Source organism: Rhea pennata, chromosome 9, assembly GCF_028389875.1.
Source record: "Rhea pennata isolate bPtePen1 chromosome 9, bPtePen1.pri, whole genome shotgun sequence".
NCBI classification, from domain to species: domain Eukaryota; kingdom Metazoa; phylum Chordata; class Aves; order Rheiformes; family Rheidae; genus Rhea; species Rhea pennata.
Genome location: NC_084671.1, coordinates 24,915,163 through 24,941,933, shown reverse-complemented (window position 1 = coordinate 24,941,933; position 26,771 = coordinate 24,915,163). Strand labels below are relative to the sequence as shown.

The following is a 26,771-nucleotide window of genomic DNA, read 5'->3' as shown; positions in this document are numbered from 1 at the left end:
TCAGAACATTTTTATGTTCACATTGTAGTGAACGATGAGCAGGGAAATTTTTCTTTTTCTCTTTGGAGGTTGTCTTTAGCATATAAAGTGTTGTTCTTTATTTTAATTATTATTCTGATCTTATATGTGCACACAGCTTGTCACTGCTTCCATTTTTGCAAAAGCAGTACAGGAAATGTGTAATCTGTTTCATAGAAACTGATCTGAAATTTCATAGCCACAAAAATCTGTGCAGAGGTTTTCATCATTTATCTTGATTTTCTGTATACACATTATCCATTTAAAAGTTTAAAAGCCATCTAACACCAAAGGGAAGTGATAATATGTTAGGCTGAAAGCAAGCCATAGGAACTTGTTCTCACAGCTACACACTACATATGGAATGAGCTTTCACATTGGATGGGTTAATTTCACCAGCACAGTTTCCTTTCTGAACTGAAGAAATACTATTCATGAAATAGGAGGAGTTTAAAAATCCTCCCTCTGAACCAGTTTGCAGCCAGACCTAGTAAGCATCAGATTCATTCTGATCTTGAGAAGGTAGGTTTTCCTTTAGTTGCTCAAATGAAAAAAGATTTAGCCCTTAAGATTTTTCAGCTTCCCCCAACATTGCACTGGCATTCATGAAACTCCATAGGGAGAATTAGAATAGACTACCCACAGGCGTTTTTTCCATGGTGTGTAACACAGATCCCCAGTTGTTCTTTTGGCAGCATAGGTTGAACCCAGGACCTCTGAATCTCAGAGCATACTTACTGCTAGAACTAAATGTGTCCATAAACTCAAACACTGCAGGTGGCTCATAAATCTTGTCTCTCCTCTAACAGCAGAGTGTGCATGTGAAACTGTGGGATGTGTGTGTTAATGTGGGACCTATATAAGAAGGGTAAAAGTTCAACTTCTCTGTCTGCACTGGTTCCCTTTGAGTTGTATCACAAGGGCACCACTGGTCTGGCAGAGACAGTACCACTGAGCCCAGCTTTAAGGTCAGTGAGGTCAGAAGAAAAAGCCCTGCAGAAGGGAAGCTATTTGCACTGGGCATGAAGCACAGGGAAAATATCTGGGTACTTTTAACATAAGCAGTGGCAGGAACTGTGTAGATCTGACAGATGAATAGGACTTACAGGGAGAAAAGCAACAGAAAGAGAAAGAAGACACCAATTAAAAAGATAAGTAATGTTAGACAAATCATTTGTTGCTCTGTGCCTCTGTAAAACAGTAAAAGCAATACTATCTCCTTTGAAATGCAGTTTGAGAGCTGTAGAGGAACAGTACAGTGTAGGAACAAAGTGTAGGAACAAAGCCTTTCTTTTCTCCGTGCTGTTGATTTTTCAGTCTGAAATCCAGGGAAGAGATGTACAGTGTGCTGCTGGGTCAAGAAATTCTGCCTCTGTGCTCTCTTGAGGCTCTGTGCCTCAGCTGCTGTTATTACAAAGAGAGTTGGTGAGTGAAGATGGTGAAGAGGCTAAGTGTAGTAATTTCAAAGGGAAAGGGATCATGTTATTCTTGTACAGCCCCTTTTTGTTACTGGAATGTAAAGCCCTATATTTACTGTTATTTTATTAGTCCAAATATAATGTGTCTCTTAGTGCTTTAGGAAAGAATGTCTGTATGATGAACTGAGCTTGGAATTTCAAGCTTTCATATTCTAAATGGCAATTCTGAACAGTCTCTAGACGCTTATTTTTGTGCCATGGAAGAAGGCCCTGGGCATCTCTAATCTATTGTTTAGGGAGATGCTTACTCTGGTAAATTGACTGTGTTCTGAAAGATGACTTATTTTGGCAATCTTGGAGCACTGGAGAGAGAAACTTCTCTTATGGGTAATTGTAGAGTAATATTGAGAAAGTGTGTACGATATCTAGTGCATGTGATTTGATTTTACTGGATCCCCGTCTTTATGCATTATGCTTTTTTTCAATAACACCAGATTCTACAAGATGTAGACATCAGTCAAACAGTCTGGTTATATATTCTTAGCATTCTGAATTATTTAAGGTAGAAATCATCTAACTTTAGAATCACAGAATCAGTAAGGTTGGAAGGGACCTCTGGAGATCATTTAGTCCAACCTCCCCACTCAGCACGGTCACGGGTTGCATCCAGGCGGGCTTTGAAGATCTCCAGAGAAGAAAACTCCACAACCTCTCTGGGCAACCTGGTCCAGTGCTCCGTCACTCTCACAGGGAAGAAATTCCCCCTCACAGTCAGGCGGAACTTTCTGTGCTTCAATTTCTGCCCATTGCCTCTTGTCCTGTCACATGGGGCAACTGAAAAGAGTTTGTCCCCGTCCCCTTGACACCCTCCCTTCGGGTACTTGTACACATTGATCAGATCCCCCCTCAGTCTTCTCTTCCCCAGGCTGAAGAGGCCCAGCTCTCGCAGCCGTTCCTCATAGGGCAGGTGCTCCAGCCCTCTGATCATCTGTGTAGCCCTACGCTGGACATCAAAAAGGTAGACATCTACTGTAAATTTTTTGCCTAGGAGCCTTCCATGGTGAATAGAGAGAGCACAGTATTTTCATAAAGTGATTCAACATCTGCAGTTATTTGTCTTCTTCTGTTGACTATAGGCAAGGTACAGACAATTAAGTTACCTAGATGGCTAAAGCCAAATAAGATTAATTCCTCCCTCCCCACCACAGTGAATTTTAGGAGTAAGTACATGCCCTCTTCTGTATCAAGGAGTGTAGTCACTGTTGAGTCATGAAGAAATTATTTTTCCTTGCTTCATTCCCCAGCCTCATAAGTCCTTCTTCCACTTTGCCCCAAGACAGCAGGCGTTAGATACTGTCTGAGGCATGACACAAGATAGGAGATAGTTACGATCTCTTCAAACACACTAAGAGCAGATGGGACCATTTGATGATTTAGTTCTACCCACGAAGTGCAGGATTTTGATATACTTCTCAAGTGTTAAACAGTCCAGACCAGATTAGAGTTGGGTATGAAAATAATGATTTTTCTGTTAAACTGACTCTAAATGCTTCTTTCTAAAAGTTGAAAATTGGATTAACAGTGTATTCTACCCAGTATTTTGAGATTAGTTTCTAAATTAGAAAATAAGATCTATGTAAGATTAACTACTGCCACTGTCTGGGATGAAAGCAACATGTTTTCTCTCCCTTAAAACAGAATCGAATAACTTATCTTTTAGAAAGTTATTTTCAAGTACACATCTTGATCTTATTCACCATTTCTGCTACATGATAAAAATATGTCTTCCAACAATATAGGGCATAATATATTATGCTTCCTCGATTTTTATTTGCATATTTACAAAATTCTTTTCCCCAGGCAGTAAATCTTGCCATACCAATGCAATCTATACTCTAGATAAACCTATTGCTTTAAGATGTTTAAACAGTTGCAATAAAATATATAAAGCATTTCTGTAAAATTCAAGAAAAATTAATACAATTGAAAAGAATTTTACCTGTCCAAGTGAGTGCTTATTCTGCACATACTTGTGTTTTAAAAATACAGTGGCATTTTCAGCTATCAGAAATACACCATCTCTTTTGTTAAACCTTCTTGTCATGGCATAACTTTCTTCAAAATCTTACTGATGATTAAAAAAAAAAAGTTAGTTACGACCAATCTGCAAACAGGGTTTCAAGAATGTGAAGTTGTCATGAACTCTTAACCCTATTTGTCAGTTAGACAGACTAGCATCATTTTCCACTGTGACACCTCTGGCAGGTGTTCTAGAGGGAAATCCTTGTTGAGTCTGGCATCAATGTAACCTCATGATGGTATGTCATGCTGTGTAACATACGAGCAGGCAGCATCCGTATCTACAAGTGGATTCTTCAGTGTTGCACCTGCAATATAAGCAGAAACATCCTAAGTGTCCACACAACTATTTCCACTTTTTTATTTAACAATATTTTGTTATAAGAATGAGTGAAGGAAAATAGCTAATAACAGGAATAAAAATAGGCTACCACCAGAGTGCAACTGGTACCAAATTAGCAATGTCATAAGAGTTTCCAGTTTTGTCGATTCAAATGCAAATACTGTTTCAGTCACAGAATACTGTAGTTCTCAGCCTTCTCTGTGACTCTAGTAAATCTGTGACACTAAAATTGAGCAAATGGGTGCAGGTGGATCCCTCTGTTTCTCTCTATAGTTATGCATGTGTCACCTTGCAGGAGGCCAGGGCAGGTCTGGCAGAGTCCTTTGCCAGGGTTCACCAAAGTGGCTTGCTTTGTGGGTGGGAAACCAATGATTTATAGAAGCCCAGGATTAGATTTTGAATTAGGTAATAGAAGAAAGACTATGCCCACTCTTCATACAGACATCGCTCATGAAGGAACAGCTATAGGTATTCCTGAAAAATAACACCAAATTAGCCAGAATTGACCTCTCTGGTGTATTGAGACTTAATAGCTTGTTTGAGTATGAGCTCTTGTAGATATCATTCAGAGTATAGCTATTTCTGCACTCTGATTCCTTCATGCCAGCTGCTAATATTTCCCTATTGCAAGAAGGAGACAACAAAAAGGTAACTAGGCAGGCAGAGGAGTCTGCCTGATGAACAGAGCGGTACAGTGTCTCAGCGGAATTCCTGAGAGAGGACTCATTCACCAGTCACCACTACACCAGCAGGATTTCATTCTTAGTATGTTTTCAGTGTAAGCACTTAAGTAAAAATTACTTTTATTTATATTTCAGTTCATATAAATGGAAACTTACTCCCTCGCGGCTAAAGTGGTTATTCTTATTCAGTGACTCATGTGTCCACCGTACACAACCAACTTGTCTGAGCTCTTAGGCAGCAGCATAAAGGGCTAATGTCTGCCCCTGTTCAAAGTAGCTAGGAATAGCTACATTCCTGACTGCTCTCCTGACCCAGGCATGCTTCCCAATCAGGGAGGAGGCTTAATCCTTCGAGAAACCCAAACACAAATATGCTGCAGTTTGAGTAGCCAGCACATGAATTTGTGGTATGCAGAACCTTACTGTGGTTTTAATCTAGAGACTGTTTTTCCATGCACTAAAAGTGAGCAATGAACCAATTTGCCCCATGTAGCACTGTGCAGTACAGCCTGGAAATTATCAGAGTGTTGCCAGTTCATTAGGGTGGGATACAGGATTCCCTCATGGGAGGCAAATCAGCAGGACTGCCAGGGGAGCTATGACACCTAGTGGCTGATCTTTCATTTTTCAGGCCCTAAATACATAATCTTGCTGAGTCTCTCAAATAGTAGCCTCAGGCAGCAGGTCCTTGCTGCAGTATTTTTGCGTCATAGATGTGTTTCTGTGGCTGGATGAAGCCAGGTCAACTGCTGTGAGGAATTTATCAGGTAGACTCACAACTTCAAGCATTCCTAAGATTGCTGCTTACAAGTACAGTTTCTTTGCCATGCCCCAGCCATCTGGGATGCTTGCTAATGGTGACAGCTTAGGCACATGAAAATTCCCACATTACCTGAATGCTGACAATGCCCCAAAAAACAAAGAGGTTAGCCTGTACCTGGAAAAAATGATCTGAAAAGCTGTGAGGTGTGAGAGCATTCCAGCTGTTTGGATTTTTTCTACTGAAGGTAATCTTCTGGGCTCCCGGTATGTGTCCTGTCTTCAAGAGGCATGTCTGTCAGCTTGTAAAGTAAAGTGGTTTGCAGATCTCTAAAGCCTCATCTGCTGTAAAAAATCTCACCAAAGTCCTGTTGCCCCTGTGAGATAAGTATAATTTCTGTTTTACGATGAAGTAAACAACAGACTCAGAATGGTGAAATATTTATTCAAAGTATTACAGGTTTGTGTCAGAATTAGTAACAGGATGCAGAAGTTCAATGTGTGTTCCCTGCTCTGAGCCCTGGGGTGTGCTTCTTTCTCCTTGACAGCCCAGTAGACAAGGTCAGAAGACATAAAGCCTTTGGCAGCAATTGTGAGAAATGTCCACCACGCAGATCTCACCTGGTGATCTGCATTTTTATGAACTCAAAATGCAGCTTATGATCACTGAAAAATCCTAAAACACTTGTGAGCATCTTGGCCTTGAAAAAAGTACAGAAAGGATTTTGATAGTTCAGCACATCTCGTGTTTGTGTCCTGTTTGTAACGCATCAAGTGGCATAGGCTGGATTGTATGCTAGTGTGGACTCAGAAAGTTTAAGCCAGAAGGACTTTAACGATTATGTTACTTATGCAGTTAACTCATTTTGTGAAGCAGTGTATTGTCACCTGGTGAGCACAAGGTGGCAGAGCAGGAATACCAGTCAGGTTAATGGAGTGGGTTGCAGCAAGGCAGTAGATCTGGTGCTGGCCTTTTAGGTCCAAACACTGTCCCTGGCAGTGCAAGAGGGGTTTTCAGTCTCCTATTTCTGAGGTAACTCGTCATCATCATTATAGATTGATCCAGTTCCCTGGCAGAGTGTTTCACTTTTTATTATTTCCTGGGCAACTTATTTCATTTGCAGATTCCCTAGCATTTGTGGGTGAATACCATCTCAGCTTTTATTCATACTCATTAATCAGTTCCTTCTATTAACTATCCCTTTGTGATTCAGTTTTGGTGGTATCTCAGCTGTACATGCCAACTAAAACTGTGGAATAGTCTCAGTGATGTCCAGACTCTCAATTCCTTCCTTATACATTCGATGATCTGTTTGTGATGTGACTTTTTCTTTTATCAGTTGAATTTCTAAGCCTCACTGTACATACTTTAAATTTTGTGGTTATTTTTCTTTTTGAGGCTTATTCTTGAATCTTACCTTATCTTTTCCACATATTATCTTAAAAATACAACATTTGGGATCTTTTGTTCACTGCAACAGAATACTGGCACTTTAAGGCCAAAAGGGATGCTATGCAAGATCAGTTCCTCATATGCCTGAGGCAATTTGTTTAAAAATGTTTGATGCAGCCTTTGCTAGGGAGAAGAGTATCTTGGGAGCTGTTAATGTCAGGGACAAGCTAAAATCTAGAAAACTCAGGCCACTGATCCCTTAAGGGCCTGGGATGAAGCATTTCATAGCAGGGCAATATAAGGTCCCTCTTTATCTTGTCTGGGACAAAGGTATGTCTGTGTTACAAGCCTCAGAATTCAGGGTGATTAAATGAGTGAACCACATATTCTGACAAAGAGTAGGCTAATGCAGACTTCTAAGCTATCAGAAGAGGCTGCTGATTGCAGTTGAAGGAGATTTTAAATCACTGGAAAACTAATGACAGCACCCTAGTCCCATACCCCTAAAAAACCTGATGAACTTAATTTAAGTAGATGCTGGGAAAGGGAAAGTGAGGCAGGCATTTGCAGGAATTGTTTCCACCATGACAGAATGCCTTGAAGCATTTTTCGTCTACCGTGGTCATTTGAATTACTGTAACCTTGTTGCCAAGGTTATTTAATATCTCTGCTTTAGCATTATCATGCAGAGCTAATTGCACCAGCTGGTTATGCAGATTAGAAGTTAGCTGGGAATTTCTTGCTGGAATTATTTTCAGATAGGGAATACACTGCTTTTCAGAAGTTTAAATTTTCTTTGTGAAAATTCAGTTCTACTAGAAAAAAAATCCCTCCAGGAAAAGAGGAAAGATGACTCCCTGCATAGAAGCCTTGCCAGTTAAGAGTGCAGAATTGGTTGTAATGAGCAGGCACAACACAAATGGACAGTCTGTCTCAATGATCTGCAATGGAGTTATTCAGAACTCTCTTTCCATAAAATAATGTATTAAAAATTGTAATAAATAATTAGCAAATTTTTAAAAATAAAAAATACTTTTCTTTCATTTCCCAGCCTCCTCAATTTCTCAGGGCATGTATCATTTCTGAATAGTGCTATGAGCAACTATGCACACTTACAAAAAAGTACTATGATTTTTTCAGAAGCACATTTTGTAGGAAACTTTTAGTAGGACTGGCAATACTAGGTTGGATTTCAGTCCTCCTATAGACTGACCACCCACAAGGAAAGGGTTTGCAGCTGTTCCGGTGCCCCATGTAATATTTTGATTCTGAACACTATATGTTTTTGCTTGCTTGCAGACCTCAAATTTTCAACCTGAGTCAGAATCAGCTTTGGACAGGAAAGAAGTACAGTCCAGGCACTACTTCCTGTCCTTCTCCAGCGTTTATATGCCACTCAGTAGGTACTCAGAAACCAAAGCATTGTTTTACAGGTAGAACATAAGTTCCCTCATTGCTCAAGGACCAGGACTGTATTAAATATTTTGCCATTGTGCAGATATGCACAGATCAGCACACTGAGATTTGACCTGACAAACAGTAATGTTGCCAGAAGCCACCTGTATGAAAAGTGTACTTTTCATTCCCAGGGAAACAAGAAGCTACACTCTTAAAAACTTTTTTTGCTGCTATAAACTGCATCTGGACTGGAAATGCTGTGCCAGCTTAATAGTATAATACATAGTATCTGTGCTGATAAAGCACTCCCACCATGGACCTACCCTAACTTAGTAACCTCTTCTTTCCCCAAGCTACACAGCAAAAAAGGCACAGAAATTAAAACCAGACAGAGCCTCTTCAACTGTTTCGTGTAAGAGTGACATAGTCATGTAGTAGTAATGTAGTCTGGTTGTTTTGCTGGGGATCAGCTCAGTGTGAGTCCACCTCCGTAATCTAGTGACACACTTCCAATGTTTTGCAGCCACTTTCGCCTGCCTTCCTTAAACTGCATTGCATGTACTTCTCCTGAGACCAGTATTTTTCACCTTCATGACTATATTCCTTTTCTGATTTTTTTTTCAACAGACCCATCCTAACAAATTTAAACAGGAAAAACAAGTTAATGAAAGTATTTCATGAGCATGTGAACAAATGGAATTGCATTATAATATAGCGGATATATTATATAGCCATTTCTTGTCTTTTTTTTTCTTTTTAATCGTAAATTACTTAAATAGCATCCTTTCAAAACTTACCCCTGCGAAAGTGTCTGAGCCTGTGATTTTCTGTTTTACTTTCGTAGGTAGCCAAGTGTCCCTGTAAGAATATCTTATCACTGTGTGCTTGGTGCATATGATTACATGGGCAGGGTCAGGCTGTCTGAATTTGTGCCCATAATCTCTGGTTCCAAACAAAGTTTGCAGATTTGCTGCCAGGTTTGCAGCTCATTTCCGTGCTCATTGTCTGCTTCACAGCTCATGTTCAACCTCTGAGCCAAGGTCACAGTCTAGAAAACAATTTTCAGCGCTTCCATTAGGCTTTCATCAACCTGATTTCTTTTCTTATCTCTCTTTATGAAAGAGCTGCCTGCACAGACCTGTCTGATGCATGAGACAAATTCTCATGCACAAAATCTTTGCCAAATAAGAGGCCTAGAATAAAATAGTCTGTAAATAATCTCTTTCCATAGCTATTATAAGCCTTTCGGCTTATTTATATTGGATACCTACTTGAGCCTTGGATTTTGCTGCCGTTGACAATCCCAAATTCTTCTGTTTTCAAGAAGGTACTTTCTACAGGCATTTAGCATAGTTAGAGTTGCATCTGGCTCATTGATTGCTAAGTACAAGCTGGTTGTGTCTGCAGAGCATAGCTTGGATCACACTGAATCTTGCATCATCTTTATGTTGCAGTCTGTGATGTTTACTGAATTGCTAAAGTTAGGGTTAGATAACCAGGCCCTAGCAATCATTTGTAAGTTCCGAAATGGTTTAAGTCTGTTTGCAGTTAACTTTCCTGAGCCAGCTCCTTTCCTTCTGCTGGCTATAGCCCACTATCCTGCCAGTCATTGCAGTGCTATCTTCAGTTCAAGTTCTCTCTCTGGCCTCACATCCAGGCTGTTATCTGCAATGAATCTATCTTATGGATAAAATCCTTTTATCCATACAACTAAACTTTTATTTCATGCTCTGTACATTTTACTTCCCATGTACCAAAATTTTCCCTCTGGCCTTGATAAGCACAGTCTTGCCTGTCATATCCACTCCAAATATTGTCACAAACATGGGATTCCTCTATTTGGCTATGCTAACCTGGATGTCTGGCACTTTGCATACTTTCCCTATCTTCTCTTATTCTGTAACATCCAATATGAACTTTGTTCTCCCTTCCAAGGCTTCTCAAGGCCAATCTCGCTAACTTGTAAATTGTGTCCTAGTCTACTTAGGTGTTGACTCCTGTTTATGAATAGCCAGCAATGCCAGTCCGGTCCACATTGTCTTATTGTTATGTTTCCCAAGTAGGAATTTAATGTTTTTTTTTCTGTGTGGCTTGTTGTGTTTAGAAGTCCTAAACTAAATTTGAAATTGAATCTTTGCTAAATGTTCTCTCTGATCAACTAACCTTGATGTTATAGTTTACAAAGTCCTGCTCATTTTTAACTCTTCTGTGTATTTATAAGGTCAACTGTTGCGATACTTTTCTTGGTAGTAAACAGCCATCATATAGACCTATACAGGCTTTTGTTAAGCATTTCCGGAATAAATTATAGCAATGGAAATCTACATAAAGCAGTGATGTGGCACCCAGAGGAACCAGTCTAATTTCTCATCTGGAACAAGTCCAGATTTAAAATGAATACTTCCACTCTCAGGAACAAATGAAGATCAGATTACAAGAAAAAGGGCTACAGAAAATTGCCAAGTCTTATGTATGTATAGTTTCAGTGGTTGCATTTTGAACCATGATTAGAAAAGTCAAATCCTTCACTTCTGTCATAAAGTATTGGGTCACATTGAATTTTCAGAGAGGCAAAAGTAAAATGGAAACATTTCAGATTCAGAACTTTTGCAGTTACGTTGTAGGCCCTTCAGCAGAGGAATGAGCCTGCCCAGGGCAAGCTCTTATACTGGGGGAGAAATGTTTTATTCCAGGAACTAACAGGAAAGCTTCCTTCTCTGTACTGGGTCCCCTCTGTCCCACAGAATGAGAAGGCTTGCAAAAATAATAGCAGCCCCTGGATGCTAGGCCTGCATGAGCTGCCTATAAGGAAAGGTCTGAAAACTTGAGCAGGCCTCTCTGGTGTCAACTCAGAGGAGTTTTTTGTGCCCCTCGTGAGAGGGGATGTTGTCTGTCTGAGCTCTGTGGTTGTGGAGGCCTTACAAGAAGTCCTCAGGATGTGCTAATCTTTTCCACAAAACAACTGTAGTATTAAAGAAAATCAGGCCCTCAAAGGGGATTATTAGCAGATGAAAATGCTTAGCTAACAAAGTTCTTGTTTTCCTTTCAAGTATCTGATTTCTGTATTACAGGAAAAGTAGACTGAGGAAACCACTTATATCTCTGCGGCTTTAAAAACTACTATGTTGTTTAAAGAGCAACTCTCTAAGAATGCCACCCAGGCAGTGAAGCTAAAGAGACCAGGTAGACTTGTTAGATGCCAAGATCTGGTCCAGGCAGCCCAGTTTTCAGGTTGTTTGCCAGGTATCCAAGTTACAGTACCATCCAAGCCAGTCTTGCTCTGAGGGAAACAGAAGTAACTGCTGGGACTAGAAGAAGGAGAATAATTAGCCCTGTTTGCCTGCACTGCCATCCTTCACCCGTATCAATAGGTGGCACAGCTAAAGGCTGCAGTGAGCAGACAGTACGAAGGTTTATGGGCTGTAGTTTGCCCTTGCAATAGATGCATTGCCCTCATCAGATCCTTGACCTTGGTCTGCAGTGCTCTGGAGAGAGCACCCATCCTGGCATCTGGAGCTGGATCCAGATAGACCTAGCAACAGTACCCGCAAGAGTGGCTGAATTAGGATGTATACTCCATTTCACTGTCAGACAAAGACAGCTGAAGTGTGTTTGGCCGTTCATTGGGAGTGAAGAGTGTTTCTGTTCTTTACCAGCTAGAACTGTGAGGGCAGTATTGCTAATTTAGCTTCTCTAGACTTTATCTTTCTGGCCTGCTGCAAAGTCAGGCATTGAGGACCCTACTGTGCAGTCTTCCTTTCCAGCCTTGCAGTCTAATTTGTTATGTTGGCAATGGGAATATTTTCTTCAGCTGACCTTCCCACACCTTGTTACTGTGTTTTTAACCACAATTCACACATTTGACCTCATAATAAACAGCCTAAGCATTAAAAATGTATGAGCCACTAGTATGAGGGGCAAGTGAATGGCTGCATTAGCACTAAAGCTGTGGTGGGCTTGAATTATTGATAGAAAGGGTGATTTTTACTTTCCTTTTAGCTATTGAATAATAGATTAAAAGCTACACAGTAAGATTATTTTCATTACTCACGTAATGACTTGTCCAGTTAAAGAGGATGAGGAGAACAAATGAAAACTACCCTAGGGTGGCAAATAAGTTAGACTTAAAAATTTTAGGCTCTAGAGTATTTATTCATTTTGAACATATCTTCCAAAAAATATTTTGATTTAACATAAGTAATATGGAATTGTTTGTAAAATTTAGGATATGTGAATATACTTTGTTTTCTCTGAATGTAACCATGATGCTGTCAATGCATTTTAGCAATGGAGAACAAATGATGTGTGTTTGATTAGCTAGTGCCATGCTAACCTAAATAAAATGTATTATTTAACAACTAAAATTACCAGACTGACTAATTCCTGTATATACAGTCTTTTTAACTGCAATGTTATTGAATCTTTCAGTCTTCCCATTTGTGGCATTCCACACTGAGATATCACCATCTGTGAATCCCTAGAGAAGTATTAAGTTGCTTTGGTTTTGCTTTTTCTAGTTAGCTTGATTGCAGTAAAAATAACCTCTATGTAAATGTTTTCAGGGATTAATAATCTGGTTTGCTTTCCACACTGCCTTTGGCCATCAGATCTTCTGGATGGTTATTAATGCACCCAGCAAGGGTCCAATAGCAGAGTGCTGTTAATCAGTAGCATTCTTACTGAAGGTATTAGATGGTCACAGTTGCCCTAAATTTTAAATAGATTGAGTTACTTTTGTATTTTCGCTTGTGCTGCTGTCCTGCAGGGCTGGATGATGTTGACTTTGAACTGGACAGTTCCCTTTCAATCAGCTTTGAACTTTATTTCAACCCACAGATACTTGCTGAATCTATGCTGACTAGACAGCTTTCTACCTACATCCGTTTAGCAACAATTTGGAAAAGAGAAAGAAAGGGAGCTTCCTTCAACTGCAATTATTCAATATGCACATTACAGCCACTTTGGAAAGGTGGGATTTACAATATAGTACATTTCTTCTATTATTATGTTGGAATCTTCTTAGTAAAAGAACCCAAAGTAACACAGTTATCAGTATTGCTTCATCTAAGTATCTCAAACTGTTATGTTTTAATCACATTAGCTATTGATCTAGAACCCACTCAAATCATAGAATCAGTAAGTAAATCCCTGGAAAGATCTCCATGGATTTGCATCAGTCTTTATAATGTCTGTTGATGGGAAACTTTCCATTTAATACAGCAGATCAGGATGGGATTTATGTAGAAATTTACCCCTCAGCAACCACACAGGCATGTTTCCTACCCCACAGCTGGTACAGAATAAGCAATACCAATGCACTTCCTAACACAACGTTCCTGTGTGACTCAGCCTTCAACTATCCGGATTCTATCCCCATGCACGTTCAGGTTAAGAGTTCTTGCAGAGATGGCAGGATTTCATAAATTTTGTGATGCTGACATCTATCTCTTCTGGTAAAAAGAAAAAAGAGCTAGTCTGAGTTCACTTTGAGTAGGCTGCTGAGTGACTATCCAAGGGTAAAATAGAAATATGTACCACTGACCTACTTAGTGTTGAAGTCTCCACGTTCCATTATTGATGAGCTGATCTACTTAATGCCCTCCTTGTTGTATACAGTTAGTTCAGTGGCAGAGTGATTTCAACTATTCTTTCAGTTCTGGATTAATGTAATTAGAATATCCCTTTATTATAGTCTGATATTCCCACCCAACAGACTATATGCAGCTGAAATATATATGCTAAGTCAAAATTTTGGATAGGAATTTAAGATCTAAATTAGACACACAAGATTATAAATTTTAGCATGAATGATTTATTTGGTACTATAAGGAAACGCTCTGATGGTGCTGGAGTCTTGAGCTTTGAGCTAGAACTGGTCAAGATGGGAATTGTTTGGTTTTTTAAAAGAAATAAAGTTTCTGCAGAATTCTATAGTATTGGCATTATCTTTTGGGTTTTTTTTATATTATTAGGCCAACCCTAGCAATGAACCATGCTTTTCTATGTTAAGGAAACTCAATTATCTCTGAATAGACTGCTAAAAAAGCAGTGTATAATCCCAATAGAATTAAGATTTATTCCAAAATTTCATCTTTGAGTATGTGTTTTAAACAGATCTGTTTTCAGAACTTACTTTTGGGTTCATACATGTCATGCTGATAATGAGAGATATGAATACAGAGTTATATCCTATCTAGTATAAATGACTCAAGTTCACATTGCTGAAGGAGGTGATTTTAATTTTGGAAGCAAACTTTTTTTTTTTTACTGTCAGGGCTGTGAGTGTGATAAATGTAACTGTCAACTGGAGGAGCAGGAGGAGGAGAAGAGGAAGACTTCCTGTGCTATGTTTAGCAGTGTTCATGATGTAAAAACAGCAACTGGTCTTGACTCTAGTGTTCTTTAAATATGATGATCTTGTTATTTAGAAATTGACTGTATGGCTGTATGAGTTTAGTTTAATAGCTGCCTCTTAGAAAAACAGGAAGGCAAAACAGTGACTTGAGTTAGGACACCACTTGGTAAGCACTTCAGGGCAGGCAAAGGGCAAATGCTTGAATTATTTTCTTTGGGTTTCATATCTTATAGGTTCCTGTAAGAGCTGAATAGCTTGTGTTGCCAATTATGGGAAACAAGGGCTATGAACTATGAACTGTGATTTTATGTTGAGAGATGAGGAAATTATGTTGAAGGGAAGTAAGTGTCCCATGCAAGCTCCATTAGAGTGCTGGAGGAGGTAAGCCATCCTTGGCATGTCTCATAAACGAACATCTTCCCATTAAGTTGGACTTAATTCTATTTTAACATACTACTTTTCAGACATTATACTTCTTTCCTAATGCTAGATAATAAAGACATCAGCTGCCTGTGAAGACTGGCAGGTCTTTCTGTTAACAGCTATTCCCAACAGCCTGGAAGGGTGAGCCACAGAAGTTGAATCCAGGCACATCTGCTTGGATAACCATGGCAAACACATATGATACTACTAGTATTACTGGGCCTGCTCTAGAAGGAGGCTCAACCCAGAGGTAAATGAAGCGATAAAAGCACAAGTGCAGCTAAGTTTTCTGCAGTGACACACAAGCTGTGCCCAGCGCTGCACTGAATGGAGAGCAGTTCTATGTGATCTTTCTGTTCCTCCATTTCACTGATGTAGATTGCTCTCCTATTTCCAGTCCTATAGAGCTGCTCTGCCAACTGGGGATAAGCCAATATGAATGTGTGAGCCAGAAATGTTGCCAATTTTTGATAATGCTATTGAATGTTTTTGCTTAACCATCCAGGTATTCCATTTCCACATCAGCAGTTTTTGGTCAGAGGATGTACAGTAGATTTACAGCCCTGGAACAAAATCTAAGAATCTGGCCTGTGGTTTACCATCTTCTTGATTGCCCGTTAAGGTTGCTCAGCCAGCACTTTCTCAGAGAGCATTAAATCCCTGACCTGTTTTCATCTCATAACCACAGCACAGGATGTGCCTCTCTCCCACAAGTCAACAAATTAGGACATGGTCTATTGCAAACTTGCATGTCCATTAGATGATATGGATGTAGAATGGGTTGGAATATCTGGGAGATTAAGTCCAGGGATGATTTTCATTTTGCTCCTTACCTCCTGGGGAAGGAAAAAACTACTTGATAAAGGCAGATGACTAACAGAGTCAGTATTTGCTGTTTAGTCAGCAGTTGTATTCGTGTGCATGCATCAATTAAAATGTGATTACATTTTAACGCCAGATCCACACTGTAGGTGGACATCTCCTTTTGCTTAACAGATGAAGTGGCTACTTAGACATCACAAATGAATAATTTGTTGCATTTTCAAGTTACAATTTGCGTCTCCTTAAGACAGTCACTTAGAAGGTTTGAAGGTACTCTTATTTTTAGCAGGTTTGAAGATACTCTATTTTATGGCTAAAATTTCTAATAAAAAATGAACAATATGAAATGACAACCAAAGAAATCAAGACAGAGCAACATCAAATGACCCTTCAGTTCCACTAATACAACTGCTATGTTTTCATGCCCTGATGAAAAATGTTAACATACTTGTCTAATCTTACCTTTGATAGCTTCAAAGGCAATAATTAATATTCCTATTGTATACATATTTGTGTGTTATTTTGGCAAGATGATTGATGGGAATGAAAAAATAATCCATGAATGGCACACAAATGGTGAAAAGGAAATGATTCATTGTTTCACAGAATACAAGAAGTAATAGGCTCCTGAATATTGCTCGGGCAGTAGACTTAAAGTACATAAACAGAAGTTCTTTTTTTTTCCACTATACTGTGCAAAATTAAACTGTACAATTCATTTATACAGACTGTCATAGAACCCAAAAGTGTATATTGGTTCAAAATGAGAGTAAATAGCTCACTGAAGATAGGTCCATTTATTACATGCGACGTCATGAATGTTGTTCACCTTTAGCTCAAATAGCTTGATACCACTGATTGCAAGAGAGTGAATGGTATAGGAGTATTTGTATTATTCTTCACTTGTCCTGTTCTTATTTTTTTCCATAAACATTCCCTCCTGGTCACTATTGGGAAGAAGATAAATGGGGCTTTCGTCTGCGGGTGTTTGCATATTCACATAAGTACAAGTGTTGAATGTCTAATGTCTATTATAAAGATGTCCATCCTAAAAATCTTTGTCTAACATAACTGTCTATCCATCATAACTGTCTATCTCTCTCATCTTAACTCACTCAGAGAATGGACTTCCTCAGAAAGACTCTTGAATTACAGGTGTGAGTTGAGCTTTGTGAAATACTGCTAAGAAATTCCAGAATCTTGTCATTTCGGTTAGAGCATTTTGTTACAAATTGAGTCTAAGCCTTCATTCTTTGCTCATCTTTAATTCTTTTTGAAGTAACCTCATTGATATCCCAGCTGAGCTGAGTACAAGTTTCTCAAATTTGTGATTTTGTTAAAAACGCAAAAGTTCTGTGAGTGCTTTCGGTTAGCTCTCAGGCATAGATGGCCACAATGACTTCCAAAACTCAGTGAAGGCAACCATTCAGAGCTTTGTACTCTTAGGTATTTGTGCTTGTGGAAATGTGGTTTTGAAGTAATACCAAGTTATAAATTAATGGAGGATTCTGAGTTGCATCTTTGGAAGTATTTGACAACAGTGCACAAAACAGAAAATAATCAGTCCCATCTGTGATCCTGTCCCATCTTAAGAGTTTCTGTTTGAAGAAAGGCTTGAACCTTTCAAGCAAAATCAGGTCCTTTGCTAGCTTTTCCTTAACATGGAACATTTCTTCAGTATTGTTCAGAGAGAAGGAAATGTAGTCCTTTGCCAGTAATAACCTTAAGGGTAGAAACCTGTTTGAGGAGAAATCAAACAACAGTCTCAGGAAAGTGGATGTGAATTTTGTTGAAGAGGTGGATGTAGCACCCCTAAGTGTCTTGTACTCAGCTCAGCTCAGTCAAGTGTGACCACAAGACAGTCAAGAGAGGCTCAGATGCCGGCAGAGAGAGACACTCAAAGTTTGTGAGGCGTTAAACAGGATAGATTTAATAAAGGACTAACACTGCAAGCTGCACAGGGAGCCCCAGGAAGGGCAAGCAGGGGTCACCGATGGGAGGCTGCTGGAGACACTGGTCAGACTCACGGGTTGGACGCATGGGTCGGACGCATGGACAGGACTTATCATTGTTCATTAGGGGCCCTTAAATCTCCTAGATCCTTATCTCAGCTGCGCTAATCCTGAGCAGCTACTGCCTGGGAGGCAGGTAGACCTTGTAGACAAAACCGAATACGCATGCCTGATAGGTTTCACACGCTGGGCCTGCCACCACGGACTCTCCAGTCACTGACTCCTCACCAGATCTTCTACAAGTGTTCTCACTACATAGGGGAAATTACTGGTTTTGTCAGCTAGCAAAAGGAAAATTTGAAAGCACATCTGAAAAGACTGGAGAAATGTTCTAATGATAAGATATTACATATTACCCTGTCAGTACTGTAATACTGGAACTAGACAGGTAGAAAGATGAAGAAAACAATTAATGTTATGGTAATGAACCTTTCTGGGTTTTAGACTAATGCCCTTATTTGTATTCTGAGTAAGATGGATTTTCCAGGCATAGTTGCCCCCTAAAATGGATGGAAAATACTTTGTGTAAATTTATAACTTTGTAGAATTTTCTTCAATTGATTATGCTGCTTTGGATGTTTGTTGCAGTAGTCTTAGGCCCATATTATATAGTATTGGGAAACTATTTCCTATAAAATGTCAGGAGTTTCCTGTCTGAAAGCACAGTAAAGTAATGTTTCCAATTGGAATGCCAGTTGCATCATTTAAACTTGATAATAGTCAGGGACTTAATCAACTGAAGGATTTTCTTCCTGTGTGCTAAGGAAGACTGTCACTAGATTTTTTTTTTCATTATGAAATGTGTTTATACCAGGGTATTTATTCATAGTTCTGTTGTGTCCACTTCAAATTTTTATGCTTCTACTTAATTATAATAGTAGATGGGTTGTTGAGTGATAGGATGAGTGATCAATTGCTGTGAGAAATTTATTGATTTTATATCCTGTGGATGATTGCTATATGACACTCCTATTACATAACAGAATACTTTTTACAGATTTCCTGAGCTAATTCAATTAAAAGAGAATTGAGACTGCATCACGTGCCTGCAAATCATGTTAAGGGCTAGATGTTCTCTGTGCTTTGAGGCAAAGAGACAAATTGTTAAGAGAAATGGAGATGCACCAAGGGCAGCAGAAGAGGGAAAAGAAAAATAAGCTTTCTTGGATGTTTTGCAGTCCAAAGAGCATACAGAAAGACAGCGCAGGGTGGATAAGGAACTGTTCTATCCAGAACCTCTTTCCTGGGCGCAGCACATAAAGTTAATGCTGCTTCTACCAATGTTGTCTTCAAGTCTCTTCTTCTCCTGCAAAAGAGAATCAGTGCTAAGAAAAGTGAAAGAGGTAGCAGGAGCAGGGCAGCAACACAAAATTGTGAAGAGCTTGGGTGCGATGCCTAGAAGTAAGGAAAATTGGCACCACATTCTAATGGAGAGTGCTCAGGGTCTAACATTGCCAAAAGGCAATTTTCTTGAAAAGGATTGTTTTTACTTAGCTCATTTTTTGCAGAGCAGTGGGGAAACCAGTTTTAAACGTGTTCAGGAATGCTCTGTTTCTTTTTCTGGACAATAGTTTAGTTTGATTACAAACACACTCATCTATTCTAAATTCTTTTCTCCATTTAAGGTAACATTCTGTAGCATTTTTCAAAAGCTTCATAAATAATTAAAAAGAAACTAATAAGAGAAGGTCAGTGGTAATTTACTAAGCCAGTAATTCTTGTAACTCAACATTAGGAGGTGGCAGTTAATTTCTAACAATACTACCACTGTTGTCTGAGTCCTTCTAGGCAAAGAACCAGAATACATTTCCAAGCTAATTGGAAGCTACATGAAGCATTCATTCTTTTAATACATGTAGCATCCCATCTGAAATCACAGTGACTAACAGTGCATTTATTACTAGAACCAGCCTCAAAGACTTAACAGTTCAAGTGAGTCAAGCACTGTGATTTTTGAACCAAAGCCTGTGCCCCCTCTATCCCACAGGCATGCTAGCATGACAGAGCTATGTGATGGCTTGACTGTGGAATGGATGCAGCAGACTATGGAAAGGGAATGCAGAAGGATGGTACGTGGCCTATGCACTGCAGGGAGCTGTGCTTTTCAGCAGATCACTGCAATGGAGTCAGAGGTGCATTTGAAATTACAGTTAATGCTCCATGATCTGTCAGCTTTTATTCAGATTGTGGATTAAGCAGACTGTGCACACAGGGCTAGTTAAGGTGGACCATGATGTAAATGTGCAGAGCCATGCTGTATCCGTTGCTGCACGCAGTCTTGCGGGCTCTCCCAGGTTGACCTGGCTTGCTTAGCTCCTACAGCAGGCCAGGCTAGATGCAAACAGTTCATGCAACACACCTTTGGTCCCACTACAGTGCCTTCCCAAGAGCCCATATTATCTATGCTTTTTCATTATCCAGGTCTTCTCAGCCCAAATAATGGAGAGCTGTCAGCACTTGAAGAAACCTGTGCTTCATAGGAACATAGAAGCAGCCGCTGTGTTGACTAGGGAGTCCTTCCTAGGGGCCTGCATGCCCAGGGCATATCAGGAAAGCATTATGTGACATTGGGAAATGCAATGGAAGAAATGCATATAGAATTGCTATGTTGTGCTGCTGAGGTTATTGCCAACATTTTATTTACAGGTTTCTAAGATGTCAGTAAAGCACAATAGTTTCGGTTGCTGTTTTTAGGACTGTAAAAGATACAGCATCCCTTTAACTGCCTTCAGTCACAGTAACTACAGCTCAGTGCAGGAAGTCTGGCCACCACCTCCATTCTGGAACTTGACCGAGGGCTTCTTAAACTGCCAAAAGGTCCATCTGGTGTAACACTCATCCTGCTCAAACCAAATGGCACTGGCTTACAAGGGATCGTGTACCTCCCTTTGCCAATCCCTAATTGCTGGCTTACTTGTTTCCTAGTTCAGAAAAAGAATAATCCAGCCTTTCTGTTAGGCTTATCTCCTGCGGCCGTCCCCCAGGCCCTTTCTGGGCGGTGGTATCTTTCAAGAATGTATCTCTAAATCTCAAAATATATAACCAGAGTAAATGTTATGATTTATTATTTGTTTTTGACTTTCAGCATAAAGATCTGAATGTGTACTAGGTGAAAAATCATAATTATGGTCTACATCCAGCCAGGTGATTTACATACATTTCATATGAATTGCCTAGTTTTCCATTATATTCAGTAAAATGTCAAGAATAACATCAGCTAAAGAAATGGAGAAACTGGTTGTTATTATTATTTTGTTTGTTTGTTTGTTTTTGCCAGTAGTATCTGACAGTGTGGGCAACTTGGCCACTCCATCAGCTACCTGGACAGAAGCCAGACTATAACAGAGATCTCTCTGCTACTCAGAATTAGGCCAGTAATAGAGTTATTATCTAGTACAATTATAGACTTTTGCTTTCCTCCTTTAGCAAATAAAGGAAGGTAGAATGCTTCTTGACTTACGTCACATTTCAGCAAAGGGGGCCTCCTACCCTGCTCATCAGAGGAGATAAGAACACAGCTCGGTGCAGCATGCTTCAGTCAGTAGCTCAATTACTGGGTACTGCTTTATGTTTCCAAAAACAGTGACTAATAGGAGAGTGAGGGGAATTGGTGAAATTGATTTCTGAGGAAATATTACAGGTTCTAAGCACAGTATCCTGTCAAATCAATCAAAATTCCTAATCATATTCACTGGTTGTTAGGCTGAAAATGAACTACAGGATTTGGCCCTGAAAAAATACAGCTTCTCTAAACATGACTAAGGCAGAGAGAGGAGCAGCAAATCGGGAGAGGCATTAAGGTAGACGTTGGTAACTGTAAGGACTGCAACCAAGGCAGAATGAGGAAGGTGTTAACCAAAGGTGGTTAGAATGGTGGAGCTTCCCTTTTCTCATCATTAAATGTAGATTTTTTCGGAGGGCTCAGAAATACCCTGTAGGACAGCATTTCAAACCTGGGGTTCAGGGATTACTACTGGTTGGTAAAACACTGGTGTGTGGCTAGTAAAACATTTAAGAGAAAGTGAAAAGCATTCATTTTCGCAAGAAAATGAACAAAATACAGGAAAACAGAAGTGCTGAATGAACAGTAGAGGCTAGTCTTACTTGGGAAATGGTCAGTTGTGTGAGCATTTTATATTTATGTCATTTGATGGCTATTTGATTGAACTTCTGTGGTTCATGGACATGAGAATTTCTATATTTGCTGATGGAGACACTGTCTTTATCTTTTATAATATAAGAAGTGTAAACTTCAGAGGCGTAGGATGCAATAGACAGAGTTTGGATTCCCAAATGTGATCATTAATACAGTAAATAAAATTAATAATAAAATTAATGCAATTTTATTAGAGACAAATCTTCTGCTTAATCTGAATCTCTAGCTCGTTTTTAGCCTGCTTTCCCACCAACGGATACTGTACAAACTTCTTCTAAGTGGCAGAAGCTTATGTGTAGAATTATTAAGAAGTTTAAAAGTCATTTTGTTTGACAATTGAAATGGGTTCATATAATTTGGGATGCTTTACCAGGACTTAGAAAGCATTTATCTAGAACTTTTGGAGGGGGAAGGAGGAGCCAAGGAGCATACTTGTACATCTACATTTCTAAAATTTCCTCTGAACTTCAAAATCATAGAACTAAAATCCAATCTTGAGGTCTGTATATGGATGCATTTTGGGCTAGAATAACCGTGAATGTCAAACAAATACTTCTCCAATGCGTATACTATGCTTTTTTTCCTGCTGTATATTGGGAAGAATGGTTGCATATTAACTTTATTTTTACATTTTTATGTGACTTTTTCTTCCTTTTCAGTGTCTATATGTATGTATCTCTATAGATATAAAATCTTTTAACATAAAGCTTCCATGTTTCTATCATTCTCATAGAGCATTCAATCTGCAATAAATGTCATTTTTAAATGAACCTCATCCATTCTTAATTTGTGTTTCAAGGATGTCACTCAATCATAGAGTCTAGCTGTCATCCACTTTAGTAAACACCAAAGGGAAAACTAGCATATCTTTCTCTAACAGGAAAATGAGACTTTATTAGTTTTGTCACATGATTTCTTAAGTCAAACAGGTTTTGGATTCTGAAGAAAGCTAAGTGCACTTTTAAATTTGTAAGTTCAATTCATTAGGTATTCTGAATTTTACAGATTATAACTGAAGAGCACTTTTGAGAGCTGAGATGATTGAAGCACTATCATCTTGTTAATGACTGAAGCTTGAAGAAACCTCTCCAAAACCCTTAACTTGCAAACCGTTTCCCTTTTTTGCTATCTTAGTTGCTTAGCAAACTCCTTCTAAATACCTAATCACTTCTGCAAACTAACCTAACCAATCTTGCCCCGTTTAGATAAAAATCCATGTGAAAACATTCACTTGTTACTCAGGAAGCTATAAATTTAGGGGTTTTGCAAGATGCATTTTGTAGGAGGTTAGACCACCATCTTAATTACAAATGGGTTTCAGGGAGTTGGTTGCTATAGCAACAGTCTACTTAGTGTTTTTTCCAGCACAAAACCCAACTTGCCTGAATGTTTGCAGGAAGACAGAATGGTTAAGGAAGGGAAATTCAGTTTGCATCTGTCTGAGTGCCACAAATTACAGCATCCTCTTTTTAAAGTAAGCAGACTGGAGAGCAGCTCCTTTTCCTCAATATTTTTCCTGTCATTGACAACCCCCCTGTGATGTTTGTGCAAAATACAGCCATCCCTTATTTCAGAAATGCAACTGCACCAAGGTTAATTAAGGATGACACGCACTGAAACATTTCCTAAAAGAACAATTGAAAGCACAGGGCAAAATTGCTCTTAGAAAGCTGGAATTGCGAAAACTGTGATGCAGTGTTTTGTCTGGAGCGTCTCCAGCTGTAAATAAGGCTCCCTCTCTCTCCTTTCTGAAGTCAGGTAGAATTTGTTTTGCCATTGATTTCCCTGCAAACATCTCCCTGGTTGTGTATCACAGCCCAGAAACCACCTTGGCATGATTTTTTTCCCCTTCTTTGGCTGTGAAATGGAAAAACACAAAGTAGGGAAAGGGGACAAAAAAATCTTTAATCCTGCCTAGCCTTAATCTCTCATTCCCCACTCCTCGTCTCCTTCGGTCACCACCTGCACCTCTACTAATGCCATCAAAGCACAGAAGCGAAGGCTCAGTTCTGGGGGTCCTGGGGGTGTTATGTGAGGCTCACCTGGCTCTCGTGGGCATGGCACAGTGGGTGCTGTGCAAGCCGGTCTGTTCTCTCAGCGTGCTGAGCACTGGCATTTCAATTTGTGCATCATCATTTGCAGTGAGCTGTGGATTGGGATTCTGCAGAGTCCACATTTCTCCTCTACAGGCTCAAGCAGGGAGGAGGAGAGGAGAACGGGTGCTAGTGCGGCCTTGCTGGAACAAAGGGCCTGGGCTAAATTATGGCTTTGCTTTCTTGGTTTGCAATTGCTTTCCCAGCTTTTTTCCCACCCTTTTTGGCTCAGCCAGCCATGGGGGATCTTCTGAGACTGGGGAGGGGGCCGCGTCTGCCCGAAGAGGCGTTTTCGGGCTCTTGAGGATAGGGAGAATTGTCTGGGAGGGATAAAAAGCATGTGAGTATGGGGGTGAGCTGTGAGGAGGATTCAGCTTAGCAGGCGCATGGAAAACAGGAGGTTTTGAAGTAGATTGGGTTGACCAGGAGGGAGCAGGAGTGTACAGAATGTGAGAGAAAAGAGTTGAGCCCATTTGGGTTAAGTTAGTGGTCGGCTTGTTTTAAAGGAAAAAGGATTAGATTTGAGATGGAAAAAAGTGCAGTTAAAGGCAAGACAGGACAATAAAATCTGTGTTCTCCCCCCTTGCTCTCTGTTGTGAAGGGAGACTTGGTCTCATTCTGAGATAGGGACAAAGAGGACCTTCCCTTTTCTTGGATCTCCAGTAATTTTCCCAGTATTTTGATCAGCTATTCCATTTTCTCTTTTGATGATATAATCACCTTTAAGGAGAGGACAGTTGGTTGTGGGAAGAGGACAACTTGCTGGCTGCAATCCCGCAGCATCATTCGTGTGCACGCAGCGAGGCCTGGACTGAATGCCTTACTCTATAACAAGGTTCTCTAACATACAATACTTCTTTGCTTACAGTCCTAGGCCATATTGCTGTCCAAGAACGAGGAACATCTTTCACACCTTTAAATGTTGTAAATGAGATGCAGTTCCCATGAATTTGAACAGAGTAAGAGAGACTTGCCACTTCAGATGTATGCAGTCTCGCCTTTCTTGAAGAACAGAGAATTTACTTAAAAAGGAACAGCTTCCCAAGAGACCTGAGGGGGAAGAGTACTCTTTTGGGTTATTTAATTAAGAGTGTCCCATGTCTGAGAAATACTGTTTGTTGTGCAGGCTCCCTGTGCTCTGGTTCATCAGCACTGACTCAAGATGACAGCAGTGCTTTCTGCCTTTCATTGTGACAGTCGAATTTTTTTGCTCTTACTTTAGTGAGATTTAAAATGTATTTTATTCAAGAAAAATGCATTAAGTGGGCACCAAGGGGCACCTAGTGGCACCAAGGATTCCTGTGCTTTTTGTCTCCCTGAACCAAAACCATCAGCCTTACTAAACTGTGGGGGTGCTGCTTGTTGAACAACATTGTGCAGAGATCCCAGCCTCACACACTGATGCATGGCATCTGCCCTGAGTACACAGTCGCAGCAGTGTCCATAACCTCACAGGTGTCACCAGGCCAGAAAAGGGCCATTGCCTGTTTCAGGGACAAATGGACATCAGAAAAGGAGGAACTTAAAAAGAAATGTTGTGGAGGATATAAAAATCAAAATATATACAGGCAGTGCAACAGACATCAGATTTTAAGGGGCACCTGAAAGACACCCACTGAAACAAACTAAAAGTACATAACACAAATTAGATGTTGCCACATGACTTTGAAGTTTATATATATAATTGAGCTTAGAAAAGGCATTGACAAACTAGGGAGCACTAAACCCAGAAACGAAGGAGCTGCCACGGTCTAGCTCAGACAGTACTAGTTGCCAAAAGCTGGGAGGTTATTCCATATTTGGAAATTCTGTATTCACCCTGTTTCTTACACTCCTTTCCCAAGTACCTACTACTGCCCACTGGCAGAGGCAGGATGCAATGCTGTTTGGAGGACTGTAGTTCCACCCCTCTCCACGCATTCATAAAGAAAGAAGGGATTAGGGGTTTTACACTTGAGATCCAAGAAGGTGAGGTTACCAGGCTCTTCCTCCTACTCATTTATTACTAGCTAACTGGTGAATATATACAACACCAGATTTGTACAGAGCGTTCTCGCAGAATCAGAGGGCTGACAACCTACTTTGCATTCAGTGTTTTCATAACGGCATTCAAGATGGGGCTAGATCCTCTCTTGTTTGAATGAAGAGGCCTGCTCTTGTAGGTGGATACCAGCCTCTCACTTTCCCAACCTTCTCACCCTTAGATCTTCCTATACATCACAGCAAAACAGAAGGGCGTCAGGTTTTCTTCAGAATGGTAGTGACTGCTTTATCCCTTCAGTAAAAAGCAAACAGGGCAATATTTGGACCCATCCTAGGCAGATGTTGCAAGGTAAATTTTTTTATAGACAAAACCTGACATGAAATTTTGCAGTTAAATATCAGGCAAGGCACTAAGCCCCTGAACAAGCAGCGGATTTGTTTGCATTCTGCCTTGGCTTCTTCCCACTTCTCACACAGAGGCAGTGTTTCGTATGTCCTGTCCCTTAGCCCATGCTGCTGCCTACAGAAACTGTTTTGCTCCTTTTCTTTTTCTCTCTTCCATTACCATCCCCATGAAGATCTCAGATCTGAGGCTGAAGGAAACTGGGAGCCAAATTCAGCTCTCTGTGTAAAATCTGGGAATCAATCCCCTAGCTTCAAATTTATGCTGGTGCAGTGAAGATGAGAATTTAGCTTTCTGCGCTGTTGTCAACAGGGGAAAAATAGAGTCCCTATAAGACTGTATCCATGGAAACCATCCTACTGCAATAGCGGATAGAGCAGCAAATCTCTCTCTGCAGTTTTAAAATGAAATACATTTAACAATATTATAGTGC

General features: G+C 39.9%; 1 protein-coding gene across 2 annotated transcripts in view; it reads right to left on the bottom strand.

Annotated features, from left to right (window-relative positions):
• Nucleotides 1-3,300: 3,300 nt before the first annotated feature.
• The window catches only part of AMER3 (APC membrane recruitment protein 3), a 38,637-nt gene continuing 15,166 nt past the window's right edge, over nucleotides 3,301-26,771 (bottom strand). Inside the window, exons 1-2 of one of the 2 annotated variants that reach the window (XR_009959305.1) lie at nucleotides 5,479-5,585; nucleotides 3,301-3,823 (exon numbers count right to left, since the gene is read on the bottom strand). The gene's annotated coding sequence lies outside the window, so the exon portion shown is untranslated. Of the gene's footprint in view, nucleotides 3,824-5,478; nucleotides 5,586-26,771 lie in introns of those variants that run through there. The other variant, XM_062582879.1, reaches the window with a different exon arrangement.